This window comes from Magnolia sinica, chromosome 14 (assembly GCF_029962835.1).
Source record: "Magnolia sinica isolate HGM2019 chromosome 14, MsV1, whole genome shotgun sequence".
Lineage (NCBI taxonomy): Eukaryota > Viridiplantae > Streptophyta > Magnoliopsida > Magnoliales > Magnoliaceae > Magnolia > Magnolia sinica.
In genome coordinates, this window is record NC_080586.1 from 38,089,746 (window position 1) to 38,106,673 (window position 16,928).

At 36.4% G+C, this 16,928-nt stretch overlaps 1 long non-coding RNA gene across 1 annotated transcript; it reads right to left on the reverse strand.

Moving 5' to 3' along the window:
* Nucleotides 1-246: 246 nt before the first annotated feature.
* Nucleotides 247-14,822, reverse strand: LOC131225875 (uncharacterized). Its single transcript, XR_009161598.1, has 4 exons — nucleotides 14,777-14,822; nucleotides 899-971; nucleotides 484-665; nucleotides 247-409 (listed from the first exon to the last, which is right to left on the reverse strand). It is a non-coding gene; the product is annotated as an uncharacterized LOC131225875 (long non-coding RNA).
* Nucleotides 14,823-16,928: the final 2,106 nt, after the last annotated feature.

Sequence of the window (16,928 nt, forward strand, 5' to 3'; positions counted from 1 at the left end):
CAAATTATAAACACGACCTATCCAAATGGCCAGGCCACTCCAATGCTGTCCATGAGAATTGGACAGCTTCATCATGGTCATAACAGCGGTTCCCACCTTCCAGGGACCCCCGCTCATCCAGATAGCTCCGACGCACATTCGGGTTTACTCCATTAATTTCGAGCAAATATATAAACACGGCCTGTCCAAATGGCCAGGCCACTCCAATGTTGTCCATAGGAATTGGGCGTTGGCTACCAACACATATAACATGACCAACAAGAAAGTTCATAAGTAAAGTTAATCTCATTCAGCATCATTTTCAAAAGTAAAATTTGCAACTCAATATTCAACAAGTACTTGAAGATGTGAAGCAGTTGCTGTAGCTCCGAGTCACCTAGAAATAAAGCTTGCCTTCTTACCATTTTCGCTGCATAGAATAGATAATTGTATTAAGATCTAAATCATCCTGAATAAGTAGCATAAAAGAAAGCCAATGCTTACATGCTAAGGCAATGCAACTGTCACCCTGCACTAGTGGACATGGCTCGTGTGCAAATGGGGTGACACAAGGCTTGATGCAATGTCTGGCAAGAATGCTAAATGGTGAGATGGATTTGTTGGTGGAAGGAGGGCTCAGGTTCTAAAGCCTTCAAGATTAGAATTCAACATGCAGCTTCAACAATCTACAACATGAGAAATCAATCATTTGGGTTGATTGGTCAGAAGTACCTTAGAATAGGAACAATTCATAAAGAACTCACATTCAATTAAAAAAAAAAGAAAAATAAAGAAAAGCCTATAAAATAGTGGCATGGCTCTGGATCATTTGGTTTTTATGATTTCGAACATATGGAGTATCCACGGTTAGGTATAATAGATAAACGGTTTGGATCTCATACATATGTGCCTTACGTACCTGACATAACTAAGATATTAGCATCTAGCACTAGATACTTGATAATTCATACAACAATGAAGCACTTTGGCATCTGCAAAAAACAAATTGACAAGTGGAATTCTGCATATTACTGGTTTGCATTGGAACAAATAACCAACCAAATGAGAACTTATAAATTCTGAGATGGCCAAAGAGAACTTAGATAGTAAGGTACACCCAATCAGTTTCTCATAAAGAAATTGTTTCTAGAAAATAAATTCTTTAGCAACTTGTAAATTCCTAGTTTTCAAACAACCCAAAATACATATTCGTTACATCACATATGGATAAGGAATAGAAGATTATAACCAACTTATTTGGAAGTGTAAACAAACAGATGCATATGAGTTCTACTGTGTGCTTGTAAGTAATCAGATTACATGCAAAATCATTCATGTTGATAGCTTCCAACATTCTCAATCTGTAAAATCATTCATGTTGATAACTTCCAACATTCCCAATATGATCTAACATGAACCTTGCATGTATTTGGGGTTCTTTTGGAATGGGTCTGCTTCCATGTGTGGAATATGTCCATCCAGTTGTAAGTTAGAGCCATAAATCTAGTAGTAGTGATTTCATACTTGTGTTTTTGTTGCAGCATTTGTATCTAAATCAAATGAATAATACCCCTCATCTAAACAAGGATGAGGGTTTGTAGAGCAATCCCAGTAATCATTCCACTCCAAATTCCCCTAATACCAAAGATAAATAAATAAAATTTCACATACAGAAATACAAAATTGTAACAGAGCATCAAGCCTACCATAAATAGTGATAAAGCTTGTGCAAATGAATGGTGAAAACACCAAGTTCTTTGATCCATTTTAGAAATATATAAATCATTCCACGAAACATGCAGTAATGTCATAAGTAGACACACAACAGGAAGTAAATGCAAACTAGTGAACAAATCAAATGGCTAAAGGAAGTATATACACTGATAATGGTAACTGGAAATATGAATATTTATTCACACTAGAAAAAAAAAATTGATCAGAGCTAAACAAAAGTCAAAACAGAATGTTGGTTAGAAAACAATGGCATGCAACCAACAGTAGTTGCTTCACAATTCCAAAATCACTGCCACATAAATTTTCTAGAAGAAAGAAATTACATACATAAATTTTCTAGAAGAAAGAAATTACATACATATTTTTGTATGGCATATACATATGAGCAAAGTGACTATATATATGACATATTGTTAGTGCTATAGTTTCTATCCCTCTTTGTTGTCAAATTTGTAGTGCCAAAATCACTATTATACTCTGTTATATATAACTTGCATAAGTGAAGCTCTCTCAAGGATCAACATTCATAAACAAGCTAAGCTCACAACAAGCAAAGCTCTCAAGTACAAGACTCAAGATCTTGAATGAAAGAACTGCTCACAAGACAAGACTCTAGAATGAAAAATCTGCTCACAAGACAAGACTTAAGCTGAACTCAAGACTCAAGCTGAAACTCAAGCCACTTTCAAGATTGAGTTACATGAAGAGTTCAACTACATCAAGACTTCAAGACTGATACTTCAAGGTCACTTGTTCCTAATGCTTCAATGTCCATACTTCATGATTGAGGTTTGTTTGACCATAGGTTGACCTTAGAAGTAGGTCATTTCGGATACATAAGTCGAATGTTATTTTTCATGTGATTGGTCTGTTCTTCGACTAGTCCTAGGCCTTCTTCGACTAGTCCTATACTTGCTTCGACCAGTCTAAGAAATTCCTCGACCAGTCGTAAGTTTGCTACAAATTCCAGATAAAATCTGTTAGCCTTCGACTAGTCCTGGAATCTGTTCGACCAGTCGTAGGAACAGTGTCGACTGATCTTCGACCAGTCGTACAACCTTCGACTCGAAGTCCAGCGATGGTTTACAGGACCTACGACCAGTCGTAGGTGACCTACGACCAGTCGTAGGAGAGCTACGACCAGTCGTAGAACGGTCAGAGCATATCCCGCTGGATTTTTCAAATATCTGTTGTTGCTTCGACTAGTCGAAGAGCACTCTAGACCAGTCGAAGACCCGATCTTCTCACCTATAAATACTGCACGAATCTCAGAAGAAATCATCAAATTAATTAAAGTATTCAAGCCAATCTTCGTCGAACTTCTGAGAGTTAATTCTGTACTCCATTTAAGCTAAGTGTGCTTATTTAATATTATCTTTCCTTAGCTTTATTTAATTGATTTTGTTTCTGCTATTCCAATCTGATTTGATAAGAGGAATTATTATTCCCTTTCTTTGGAATCAAAATCAATTAAGGCAAGCCCTATTTGGTTTAATTTAAAATCTATTATAACTAGAACCATTGTAATCGAGTACTGGACACTGAACTTGGACATTCAATCATCTACTTTGATTTGGTTCTACCGGGCTGCTACAACGAAGGAGATTTTCAGGTATTTTACATATTGTAAATTCCTTTCTATTATTTTAGTTTCTTTCAAGATTTGCCAGAAAAATCTTGTTATTTTGGTTATCTGAGGAAAGCCAGGAAAACTCATAAGTGGGGTTTTTTTAATTGTGTAAGCCCACATACAAAGACACAATTGTAAGGGTTTTGGGTGAACCTGGGAAAACCTATTTTTAGTGAACGCTAATATCCCCTGTGTGAGGATATTAGGAGTGGAGTAGCATTTTGCGTGGCTGTTGTTTAACAGTTGGTGAACACACAGGCGAACCACTATAATCCCTTGAGTTGTGGTTGATTGTTTTATTCTTCTAATTTTTTATTCTTTTTGTGGGATGTATGTATGGTGGTGAATGTTGTAATTATTTCAAGCTTTGTGAGAATGTTGTAATAGCTTAGAATTTACTTTCTGCTATTCCTTTTTAAGCTTGATTTTCAATTTCATTTGAAACTTGTTCCAGCAAGGTTGCCCTGCCATTTTTATGGTGTATGGCTGTCCCTAGAACAATACATCTTTAATTACAAGTTATTTCAATTCAGTTTATATTTATTTTTGTATTCCTCTTCGATTTGAGACTTGATACAAAGTCCTTTCTAGAAATAAGGTTGTCCTACCATAAACTCTGTTTTTGGTGTAAGGTTGTCCTTAGAACAACGTTTGTATCAACCTCTCATGATCTGAATTTTGAGGTTGTTTTTCTTTCCTGCATTGTTATTTAATTTGGCTATCATTTTCTTTATTATTCCGCTGTTATAAGTTTTTATTTGGCATTGTCATATTCACCCCCCCCCCCCTCTAGGACATATAGCTTGGCCTTTTCAAGTGGTATCAGAGCCTAATAGCTCGTTTTTTGGATTTAATTCCTGAGCTAACGATTTAAGCTATTTAAGATGTCAAATTTTGATAGCCTTTCAGTCACTAGGCCTCCACCCTTTGATGGCTCCAACTATGCTTATTGGAAAGCCAAAATGAGGATCTTCCTCAAATCAATGGATGAAAATGTGTAGCAAGCCACAGTGACTGAATGGAATCCTCCTATCATGGAAGTTACTGGGGTTGATGGTTCAAAGTCTATGAAAACCACACCATATTACCAATGGACCACCCTTCAGAAAAGTGAGAGTAGTGCAAATGCTAAAGCACTAAATGCAATTACTTGCGCACTATCACCGGATGAGTTCAAAAGAATCATTTCTTGTGATACTGCAAAGCAAGCTTGGGATATATTAGAAATGACACACGAGGGTACTACAATTGTCAACAAATCTAAAGTCCAACTCCTCATAACTAGATTTGAAGAAATTCATATGGAGGAAAATGAAATGTTTATGGACTTCTACACTAGATTGAATGACATTGTAAACTCAATGTGGGGTCTTGGTGATAAAATCCCAGAAAGTAAAGTGTGTGCAAAAATACTACGCTCACTTCCTGAACGGTTCAATTCTAAAGTAACCGCAATCCAGGAACTTTGTGATACGGATAATATGAGGGTTGAAGAACTAGTTGGTTCTCTACAAACCTACGAGTTAAACTTTAAAGCTCCTAAAGGTAAATCTATCGCGCTAAAATCTTCTAAATGTAATTCAGAAGAAAATTTAGAAGATGATATGGCTCTTTTAGCTAAAAAATTTTACAAAATTTTCAAAAGCAAGAAAAGGGTTGATTTTCAAAAATCAAATGACAAAAAGAAGTTTAGACCCAAATTTCGAAAATCTTTGAAAGATAGTTAATGTTACAACTGTCAAGAATATGGGCACTTAGCAAATAAATGTCCTAAAAGGGACAAACCTAGGCAGAAGGGTATGTTGGCTACATGGGATGAATCATCTGATCCTGAAGGTTCTTCTGAATCAGAAGATTCTGAAACTGAGTCGGGCAATGAGGTTAAAGCTCTTATGACTCTAGCCAAATTCACATTTTCAGATAATGACTCAACAAGTGAAGAAAATCTGAATAGTGAATGTGAAAATGAAGATGATCTTCAAGACGCTTACAATGCCCTATATAAGGAAAGTTGTAAAATTGCTGTCAAACTTAAACTTCAAAAAGAAAAGTTTTCTAAACTCAAAAATTGTTTTGAATCACTTGTCTTAGAAAAATCACAAATTTCAGATTGTTTTGAAAAATCAAAATGCGATTTGGAATTCAAAAACTCACTAATTGATGATTTAAAATCTAAAATTGAGAATCTTAAAACAGAAGTATCTTCTCTTCTGAGTTTAAAGGACACACGAATATATGCCCAAGGTGATCCAAAGTTAGAGAAACTTTTATCCGGATCAAGAAAATGTGGCGATCGATCCGGGTTGGGCTATGATAAAAATTTACCTCCTAAACAAAAGTATACTCCTCCTATGTTTGTTAAAGGAGAGTCCTCAAACTCAAAAGTGAAAAATACTTATCAAGATTTTTCTAAAAATTCAAAAATTTTTCAAAAACCTAGAAATAGCCATGTCAACTTTAATCAGAAATGAAATCCTCTAGCTGAAAAGATAGTTGATTTACTCAAGGAGCTCTTAAAATCTAACTCTACAGATCATTCCTACAAATATACACAAAAGAAAACCAACTATGTTCCTAAACCCAAAACAGTTATGAAATGGGTTCCTAAAGTTACCTGCTTGGTTGCTCACACTGCTTTCAAAGCAACAAGTCATTCAAAGTGGTACCTAGACAGTGGATGCTCCAGGCATATGACAGGTGACAAAGCTTTATTCACCGATCTGAAAGATATGACTGATGGTTCAGTCACATTTGGTGATGGTAGCAACTGCAAGATTATAGGCCAAGGTACAGTTCAACTTTTTAATCTTTCGGTGTTTAAAAATGTTTTATACGTTGAAGGCCTAAAGCACAACTTGCTTAGTATATCACAAATATGTGATAATAACCATAATGTTCGGTTTTCTAATCAAAGCTGTGAAATACTAAACAATCAGGGTTCTGTAATATTAACTGGACGTAGAACGTCTGAAAATTGCTATATTATTAGTGAATCCAGCTCATCTAATCAAACATGTTACATGGTCCATACAGACAAGACTGATTTATGGCACAAACGTCTTGGACATGTACATTATCGAAATTTATATCGATTGAGCAAACGAGAACTTGTAAGAGGTTTACCCAAACTTCAGAAATTACATAAAATATGTGGTGAGTGCCAGATAGGCAAACAAATAAAGAACTCACACAAAAAGGTGAATTCAAATACCACATCAAGACCACTCGAACTTCTCCACATGGATCTGATAGGACCTACCAGAACGGAAAGTCGTGGTGGTAAAAAGTATATCTTGGTAATAGTTGATGACTTTACCAAATTTACTTGGGTAGTCTTCTTAAGGGATAAATCTGAAACCCTTGAAGAAGTAAGAAAAGTTCTCAAAAGGATTCAAACTGAAAAATCTTCTCAAATCAGTAAAATTCGTAGTGATCATGGATCTGAATTTGAGAATAGCAATTTTGAGAAGTTCTGTACCGACCAAGGAATATTACATGAATTCTCTGCTCCCAAAACTCCTCAACAAAATGGAATTGTAGAAAGGAAGAATAGGGTGCTTCAAGAAATGGCTAATGTCATGTTGAATAGCATGAAGCTTTCTAAAAATCTTTGGGCTGAAGCAGTTAACACAGCTTGCTATATTATTAACCGAGTATACACTAGCAAAGATAATAATAAAATGGCTTACGAATTGTGGTTCAATAAAAAGCCTACTGTTAAATACTTTCGAGTTTTTGGCAGCAAGTGCTATATTTTACGTGATCGTGAAAATTTGGAAAAGTTCGATACGAAGAGTGATGAAGGTATTTTTCTAGGATATTCTTTAAACAGTCGAGCTTATAGGGTCCTGAATAAAAGGACTGGTGTGATTCAAGAATCCATTAATGTTATCATTGATGATCACTTAAACACACCAATCTCTAATTCAGATAATGATGAAGTACTAATCATTGATAAACCCGATACTTCAACGAATCAGACTGATTCTGAGTTAAGGACTGTTAAAGATCATCCAACCACACAAATTCTTAGAAACCCTCTCACCGGTGTTCGCACCCGTAGACAACTTAAGGATATATGTAATTATGTATGTTTTACATCCCAAATTGAACCATCTAACGTAAAAGAAGCTCTGGCTGATAAAAACTGGATTGTTGCGATGCAAGATGAACTCAACCAATTCATAAGAAATGATGTTTGGTATCTCGTACCAAGACCTAAAGATAAACACATCATTGGAACAAAATGGATTTTCAAAAATAAGTCTGATGAATGTGGAAATATAATTAGAAACAAGGCTAGACTGGTGGTACAAGGTTATACTCAAATTGAAGGGATTGATTTCGATGAAACCTTTGCACCAGTAGCACGTCTTGAATCTATCAGACTATTTATATCCATTGCATATTTTAGAAAGATAAAGATCTATCAGATGGATGTGAAAAGTGCTTTTCTAAATGGCGATTTACATGAAGAAGTCTATGTTGAATAGCCAATGGGATTTGAAGATTCCAAAAATATTGATCATGTATATCGGCTTAAAAAGGCACTTTATGGATTAAAACAAGCACCTAGGGCATGGTATGAGAAACTAACAAAATTTCTTTTAACTCATAATTTTCAAATGGGATCTGTTGATAAAACTCTATTTGTTAAGAAACATAATGATCATATCTTAATGGTACAGATTTATGTTGATGATATCATTTATGGATCAACTTGTACTGACTTGACTACTGAGTTTGTAGATTTGATGAAATCACAGTTCGAAATGAGCATGGTTGGGGAATTGACTTATTTCCTTGGATTGCAAGTAAAGCAACAACCTGAAGGAATATTCATTTCTCAATCTAAGTATGCCTTGAACCTAATCAAGAGATTTGAATTTGAAAATGGCAAAAATTTTGATACTCCTATGAGTACTACCCTGAAACTATCAAAAGACTCTAATGGTAAAAATGTTGACTCAAAACTTTATCGGAGTATGATTGGTAGTTTGTTATATTTAACTGCTAGTAGACCTGATATTTCTCTAAGTGTTGGTATTTGCGCAAGATATCAATCTGATCCAAAAGAATCTCACTTGATTGCTGTCAAGCGAATTATTAGATATGTCGCAAGTACTGTAAATCTCGGTCTCTGGTATCCTCATGAAACCAATGTTCAATTAGTTGGGTACTTGGATGCTGACTGGGCTGGTAATCTAGATGATAGAAAATCAACCAGTGGTGGTTGTTTTTTCATTGGAAATTGTCTAGTTTCCTGGTTTAGTAAGAAATAAAATTCTATATCACTTTCAACAGCTGAAGCTGAGTATATTGCAGCTAGTAATGCATGTACACAGCTTGTTTGGATGCAACGAATGCTAAGTGATTATGGAATTAAACAGGATTCTATGTTATTACATTGTGATAATTCAAGTGCGATAAATATTTCAAAAAATCCTATTCAGCATTCTCGTACTAAGCATATTGACATTAGATTTCATTATATAAGGGAATTATTTATATCTCTAGAATATATTCCTACTGAAGATCAACGTGCTGATATTTTCACAAAACCTCTTGATAAAAGCAGGTTCAAAAAGATGAAATTTGATCTTGGCATGTGCATTTTAAATTGATAATTTATGCCTTCTTGTATAATATTGTATATATTTGCTAGATTGTATTTCAATTTTTGTAAAATTTGCAAGTATATTGAATTTTTAGGGTTTATACGACCAGTCGTGAGTATACACGACCAGTCGTACTATGACCGGTCATAGATACCCACGACCAGTCGTGGAGCACGGGTTTCACTTCAAATTGGGGATTTTTCACTTTCTTCCTCATTTCTTCTTTCTTCTCCTTGGAGCCGAACTTCGACTCGTCGAACCCATCCTTCAAGTTCTTCAAGGTTAGTGTTCCAAATCCGTTTTTCTTGCATATTTGTGTCAAGATTGCTTCTTTTTCTCTCTTAAAGCTTTCTATCTTGAAAATCATTGATATTTGGGGTTTGGGTTGTGAAAAATCTGTTTTGAGCAAACCCACTTCTCAATCCTTTGCAACTTCTTTATTCCTTTAATTCCTTGTTGCAAATGGCTTCTAGAGGAAGAAAAACTACTTCACGTGGTCCTTCTTCTTCCTCCAGATCAACCCCTATCTCTAAACGTCATCTTCTTGTTCCCAATGATGATCCATCATTTGTTAGGGACATTAGATCTCGTAAGGTTATCGTTGAACATCCTGTTGATGTCAATCACATTGCTCCATTTGACATCCTTCCTATGCTTGAAGCTGTAGGTTGGACTAACTTATTGCATTGGGGTGGGCCTGCATACCGGTCCATTGCCCAATCCATGTTTTCATGTATTAGTGCATTTTCACAGGATAATTTAACTTTTTAAATTTCTACTAGGGAAGGGCCATTTGATGTTGATCGTCATTTAATTTCAGCCCTTATGGAAATTCCTGTGAATGATGAGGGTATTCCAATTCATAATTTAACTGATAAACCCTCAATGGCTGAAAAATGCATGCTCACTAAAGACTTGTGCAATATGGATGTTCAATGGACTCAAAAAAGGGAATGCACTCCCCGCAAGGTATTTGTTACCCAAATACAGAATTCTTCACAGAATCTTTGTGTCTAATCTGATACCCACGACCAGTCGTGGAGCACGGGTTTCACTTCAAATGGTATCTATGCTATCTCAAATGGTACTCGGATTTGTTTGCCATCCTTAATCTGTCATTTCATTCTTCAGTTTCGACTCCATCCTGGTCATAGTGACATTCCATTTGCATACTTTATGACCGTATTGGCTACTCATATGTTAGTCGATATGCTGTTGATGAAGCACCTATCCATCATCCGATCTTCAACAATACAAATATTAATAAGATGAAGTTGGATCTGCTTCCTGAACAAGGTGGTGGTGTTGGTGGTGGTCATGAAGAAGCTGGTGATGACATTAATATGGATGACATTTTTGAGGAACCGGATTCTGACTCAACAAATGATCCAGATTTTGTAGCATCTGATGGTGATGCACGTCTGAGTGCATTAGAAAGTAGAGTTGAGGATATAAATGTTAAGTTGGAAAACATGTCTGTTGCTCATGATTTGCAATTCAAGTATATGCGCAAATATCTTAGGCGCTTGAACAAAGGCATGCACCAACTTGATCCTTCTATTCCTGCTCCATCTTCAAGTTCTAGTTCTGACTAGTTTCTATGAGACTTTTTGTATGTAATAACTTTCTTACTTAGCACTTGGCTGATTTTGATTTGGATTCTATCTATGTTTAATGCTGGATATTTGTTCTTGATGTAATATTTATGCTGGATATATGTGATGCTATCTTGAGTATCTCTATGACTCTTTTGCTATACTCTATTTCCTCCTTCTGTTTACTCTCATTCCTTTATTTAGTTCTCCTTTGTCATATTGTGACAAAAAGGGGGAGAATGGTTTGTTGTTAATATGATTGTGAGAGGAGTAGCATTGGTTATGTTACTCAGGGGGAGTGGGGTGTCAAGGGGAATATATGTTTGATCTTGTTGAATGATAATGGTTGAATGTTGAAACTGGTTGAATGTTGAATGTTGAATATTGATTTACAGGTATTAACCAGTTGTTTTACTCTTGTTTATCTTGATTATGTGTTTTGTCACTAATTTGACAAAGGGGGAGATTGTAAGTGCTATAGTTTCTATCCCTCTTTGTTGTCAAATTTGTAGTGCCAAAATCACTATTATACTCTGTTATATATAACTTGCATAAGTGAAGCTCTCTCAAGGATCAACATTCATAAACAAGCTAAGCTCACAACAAGCAAAGCTCTCAAGTACAAGACTCAAGATCTTAAATGAAAGAACTGCTCACAAGACAAAACTCTGGAATGAAAGATCTGCTCACAAGACAAGACTCAAGCTGAACTCAAGACTCAAGCTGAAACTCAAGCCACTTTCAAGATTGAGTTACATGAAGAGTTCAACTACATCAAGACTTCAAGACTGATACTTCAAGGTCACTTGTTCCTAATGCTTCAATGTCCATACTTCATGATTGAGGTTTGTTTGACCATAGGTTGACCTTAGAAGTAGGTCATTTCGGATACATAAGTCGAATGTTATTTTTCATGTGATTGGTCTGTTCTTCGACTAGTCCTAGGCCTTCTTTGACTAGTCCTATACTTGCTTCGACCAGTCTAAGAAATTCCTCGACCAGTCGTAAGTTTGCTACAAATTCCAGATAAAATCTGTTAGCCTTCGACTAGTCCTGGAATCTGTTCGACCAGTCGTAGGAACAGTGTCGACTGATCTTCGACCAGTCGTACAACCTTCGACTCGAAGTCCAGCGATGGTTTACAGGACCTACGACCAGTCGAAGGAAACCTACGACCAGTCGTAGGTGACCTACGACCAGCCGTAAAACGGTCAGAGTATATCCCGCTGGATTTTTTAAATATCTGTTGTTGCTTCGACTAGTCGAAGAGCACTCTAGACCAGTCGAAGACCCGATCTTCTCACCTATAAATAGTGCACGAATCTCAGAAGAAATCATCGAATTAATTAAAGTATTCAAGCCAATCTTCGTCGAACTTCTGAGAGTTAATTCTGTGCTCCATTTAAGCTAAGTGTGCTTATTTAATATTCTCTTTCCTTAGCTTTATTTAATTGATTTTGTTTCTGCTATTCCAATCTGATTTGATAAGAGGAATTATTATTCCCTTTCTTTGGAATCAAAATCAATTAAGGCAAGCCCTATTTGGTTTAATTTAAAATCTATTATAACTAGAACCATTGTAATCGAGTACTGGACATTGAACTTGGACATTCAATCATCTACTTTGATTTGGTTCTACCAGGCTGCTACAACGAAGGAGATTTTCAGGTATTTTACATATTGTAAATTCCTTTCTATTATTTTGGTTTCTTTCAAGATTTGCCAGAAAAATCTTGTTATTTTGGTTATCTGAGGAAAGCCAGGAAAACTCATAAGTGGGGTTTTTTTAATTGTGTAAGCCCACATACAAAGACACAATTGTAAGGGTTTTGGGTGAACCTGGGAATACCTATTTTTAGTGAACGCTAATATCCCCTGTGTGAGGATATTAGGAGTGTAGCATTTTGTGTGGCTGTTGTTTAACAGTTGGTGAACACACAGGCGAACCACTATAATCCCTTGAGTTGTGGTTGATTGTTTTATTCTTCTAATTTTTTATTCTTTTTGTGGGATGTATGTATGGTGGTGAATGTTGTAATTATTTCAAGCTTTGTGAGAATGTTATAATAGCTTAGAATTTACTTTCTGCTATTCCTTTTTAAGCTTGATTTTCAATTTCATTTGAAAGCTGTTCCAGCAAGGTTGCCCTGCCATTTTTATGGTGTATGGCTGTCCCTAGAACAATACATCTTTAATTACAAGTTATTTTAATTCAGTTTATATTTATTTTTGTATTCCTCTTCGATTTGAGACTTGATACAAAGATCTTTCTAGAAATAAGGTTGTCCTACCATAAACTCTGTTTTTGGTGTAAGGTTGTCCTTAGAACAACGTTTGTATCAACCTCTCAAGATCTGAATTTTGAGGTTGTTTTTCTTTCCTGCATTGTTATTTAATTTGGCTATCATTTTCTTTATTATTCCGCTGTTATAAGTTTTTATTTGGCATTGTCCTATTCACCCCCCCTCTAGGACATATAGCTTGGCCTTTTCACATATCCACAAATCATGCAGGAATATGACAAGCATGTCAAATTACATACCTAGAATTTAATGAAAGAAAAATAGGCATCAATCACTAAACCAAATTAAAGAATGTAGCCAAGCTCAGACAATTACATTTGGGAAACAATGTCATGGGGGGCGTGGGCAAGTAGATAAAAGGGTTTATCCTCCATGTAGAAATTATTGGGTCCTGATGTGTCACACCAAATGCTCAGCCTTGTTTTACCGACCATTGTTGTCCATTTCCATTAATTTTCTACCAAGGATACCTAAATAACAAATTATCACTCCTCTTGAATCCCGCCCTACTCTCACTTAGTACTTTCTAGAACCAAGTTTTATCTTCGCCAACTCCCTGCCGCCACCATCATCACATCCCTTTCATTTGTCAATTTTGATCTAGATATTCAGCTATTTATTAGTTACAAAATTTATTAAATGAATCTTACCCAATCAAAATTGAAGGGAAATTTTTTATAGGATTGCCATTAGATTAGTCATGCTTTATGTGAGAGAATGTTGAGCAATCAAGGAACAACATGTTCATAAGATGAGCGTAGCTGAAATGAGAATGATGAGATGAATGAGTTGCATGAAGAGGATGGATAAAATTAGATAAACACAGATTAGAGAATTTAGGAGTAAAACTAATAGGTAAATAATATGAGAAGTTGAGTTAGATGGTTTCGCCATGTGCAACAGAGACCAAGGACTGCACTGGTGTGGAGTGAGTTGGTTCAAGTTGATGGCTCTAAAAGTGCAAAGTGAAGCCTAAAAGGATAGTGGTAGGTAGTCAAATGGGCCCAACCACCTGGTCCAAATGTTAGGCTGGTCCAATCATCATGCAGGCCACTGTTGGCAATTTATTTGATGCTCATGTTGGTGTGACCTGCATGATAGTGGACCACCTCCATCTTTAGGCCAGGTTATCAACACAATGTGGTCCACTTGATGCATGGGTACAGTGTCGCACACAAGTGCCATTTTGAAATGATTTGCTGCTTTTTGAAGTGTGCAGGTGCATGTGAGCTTTAGTAGAACTCTAGAACAAAAACATGTTGTGTTACCAACATCTATCTTTCATTTACTAAGGTATGAAATAACATTAGTATCCATAGAAACTTACTGATAGTAAAGCAACAGAAATTACATTTAACCATAACAAATTCTCATACAAATCTAGAAAGCTACAATCTCTTTGTGGAAGCCAACTATCAAAAATAACACTCAAATTTTATGGTGAATACAATTAAAATATAAACCCTTGGTCAGAAGTTTCTTGCGGCCTTCTAGGCTTTGGCTATTGCTTACACCTGTAATTATAATTAACATGGCTCCATTTCTCCGTAAGTAGAATCAGTCTTTATAGGATTACATGGATTGAATACAATAGACATGTGATATGTTGGCAAGAAAGACAGTTGCATGTGAAAGTTCACAATCACATGCATCCCATGAATCAAAACTTCACCTGGAAGTAATGCATGACATGCATCAACTAAACCCAAGCACAGTTAAAGGAGCAGAATTTATGTCCAGTGAGCAGCCCATTGTAGAACTTTTGCCAAGAATCATAAGAATTCTTGCTTTGGATATGATTGGAAAAATGGAATAGTAATGCCAACCCCAAATAGTTGGGGCAAGGCTATAATGATGGGTTGAACACAATAATGAAAATTTGCACATGAGGTGCGTATATTTATTAGCTTTGTTCACTTGTGAAGATGTCTCCTGATCATGTTCTATATTTGCTGGTAATACCTTGCTGGTAATCCCAGTGATTGCAAATAGAGTTTCCTACCAATCTGAAGTTCTATCGAACCAATGTAACAAAAACAGTAACTACATACAAGGCAGTCAACCTATAAAACATAAGAAATTAGTGAGTGATATGTATATATGAGAGGCCAATGTAAGATGAGTGAAACTAAACCACTGCATGACCTCCACACTTGTTGGATGGCGGTTACTCATCCACCACACACGTGGGACATAGCTTATATGTATTTCAATGCCAACCACCAAAATAGTCAGCCCCACTGTGGGTGCAGCAAATCCCAAAAATCACACCGAGTGACTGATCTTACCCATACATCCAATTAATTTGGACATTTGACCATTTTTCCTCTTAGGCATATGTTGGATGCAAATTGGATGGCTACATACATCCAATAAGTGTGATTTCAGGACATGATACATCCTCATTAGAACCGAGTGACCGTGTATGCCACATGTACAGTGGATAAGGCACCACCATCAAGAAATCACAGAGAAACCATATAGAAGTATAGCCCAAGAGTATGAAGAAACTGCAAATTCCAAAGAAAGAATGGAAAAATGAAAGATTAGATAGAGATAAAAGAAAAAACATGGTCATTGGCACAACCTTATTTGAACTGTGTTGAGCACCAACAAGCATTTGGTCCCTAAAAACCAACTCCCCCTCTTTGAATTCCAAACTTGCATAGATAGCTGCAAATGCCAATCCAAATTGAAGATACCGCAATTCATGAGAAGTACAATAAAAGTGAATAGACAGTGCAAATAGATCATGCTAAGGGAGTGCTTAGGTTGAGGGTATACTAAGGAAAGCAAATAATTTTCCTTTGATTTGACATTTCCTTTTTTTTCTTTTTTCTGTTTCTCTTTTTTTCTTTGGAAAGGCTTTCATTCGACATTTTTCTCTGTTTGATAAACATAAAAGGAGAAAGAAATCAATTTCCTTTGCTAAGCAAGGGAGTAAAACCTTTTTTCAAAATATCAATTGGTGGGAAAAGAGGTTTCTCTATGATGTGATGCATTTAGTGCAAAATTGGAAGGAAAAAAAGGTTTCCCTTTGAAAATTAAAATTCAAACCAGACAGTTTCCCTTGCCTTCCAACCCTAATAGATCACAAAATGTAAAAGATAATCCTCAATATTGAAAAGGCGAAGTATGATCTACGAATTGTTTCTAGCATCATTCGTAATGCCTTTTCTAACTTTTCCTATTTATCATGTTTCTAGCACAAATCGAATGGTTAGGGTTGTCTCATTGAGGAGAGTTTTATGACTTGGATTATAAAACCATGAGTCTCACTTTTCAGAACCAAAACACGCAGATAACAAGAAAATCAGGACCATCCCTAAGATATACGGCATGAAACATTATATCATGGAGCCAACCTACGAATGGCTCAGTCCAGCTATTTAGACAATACTAGCATTACAGGATTAATTACCACCTTAAATTAAGCTACTTCTCTGCTAACATTGACGTTGATTAGCTACTGAACTTGAGAGAGAGAGAGACTAACCGATGTTTGGATTTCCTCTCCTTAGGATTTTTCTTCTTCTTCTTCTCCTTATTTCGAGTGCTCTTCAAGTCTCTCCAATGGTGGGTTTGGGAGAAAGGGGGTTTTGAAAACCTTAGCAAGAGAGAGAGAGAGGGGGGGTTGGGAAACAGAGAGAAAGGAATGGGGCCAAGAGACAGAGAGAGGGTGAGGGAGTGTAGGAGATCCAGCAGTGGGCGAGGGAAAGGGAGAGGCTAAGTGCGAGAGAGAGAGAGAGAGAGAGAGCGAGCGTTTGGATTTTGGGAAGATGGGTGCGGGCGCGAGAGAGGGAATTTTAGGAATTTGGGGATGCAGCTTTGCTGGATATCAGGTCATCCAACTCTATACGGCCTACTGTGATGTATTTCTAAACATGATTTCCTGAAGATGGGCGTGGGCCCCACCATAATGCATGTCAAACATCTACCCCATCAGTCAGATGCACCATTCCATTGTGGGCCCAGAAATAAAAAATCAAGTCAATCTGTGACTTTTGTGGGCCACACCACATACAAAAGTTGAGAGGGGTTACCCTCCATTAAAACATTCATAATTATT